A 1,049-nucleotide genomic window follows, 5' to 3' on the forward strand; every position below is an offset into this window, starting at 1 on the left:
TACCATGGGACTGTTTTTTAACAAATTTGACTTGTGGCAGTTTGCCCATTATTTACATGTTACTTTAAAGCACATTGCTAATGGAGAATGAGTGGCTTGATTTTTCCAGAGATGAGGATAAAATGTCTGGGTTATCATGGAATTGACCATGTACACACTTCACTTGTCACCATCTTATTAAGTCAATTTTCAAAAAAGAATTGCCAAACTTCTTGGCATGCACCTCTATCATCCATATATGGGAATCATCGGACTATGTAAATGCTGTCTTTTTGTAGTCATTTGTGTTTTATGTTCACTGAGTGGAATTACTCAGTAATATGAATAAGTCACAGATGAAGTCTTAGACAAAAAGTTCTTTAGACTGGGAAATAATATACATATACATATATTTTAAATGTGTTTGTTGCTTCCATATGAGTTTTTGTTTACATTTTGGATTACAGCCATTGCCACCATTGTGTAAAAGCCAGAAAGAAATTTAATCAGGTGTTGCCCACAGGGGTTATGATTTATTATAGTTTTCAGTTTTCACTACATCTTACTGAGTCAATGGACCCAGATGCAGCATACCTCTACTGCAGAGATCTAAGGCACACACATTCAAAAACGTTTTATAATTAAAACATGGTCCTATCTCTTTAGATTTATTTAAAGATAAAATCCCTTTAAAGCAATCCTACTTTCCTAATTAGAAGTTCCCTCAATTCTTTTTCACAAATATTATGTCTAGTTTTTGGTTCCCTGAAAACCATCTGCCCAATTATCTTTTTCTAAACATATGATTAATATAACTTCTTACATTTCTTTAGCTTACATCTATTTGCCAGTATGTTCATTCTTTTAGTTTTGTAAAAGAAATTACATTCTGAAGAACAATGGGATTTTTCAAAGCACAGTTGAGAAGAAATTTCATGTAACCATCTTCCATGTTTTCTTTAATGTATAGCCTCGTGCCTCTCCTAGATGCTTCACTGACTGTCAATTATTTTTATACTCTGTCTCTTTTGCCTTCTGTATCCAGACTGTCGTCAAGTCGTATTTATTTG

Source organism: Pteropus vampyrus, unplaced genomic scaffold, assembly GCF_000151845.1.
Source record: "Pteropus vampyrus isolate Shadow unplaced genomic scaffold, Pvam_2.0 Scaffold1, whole genome shotgun sequence".
NCBI lineage: Eukaryota > Metazoa > Chordata > Mammalia > Chiroptera > Pteropodidae > Pteropus > Pteropus vampyrus.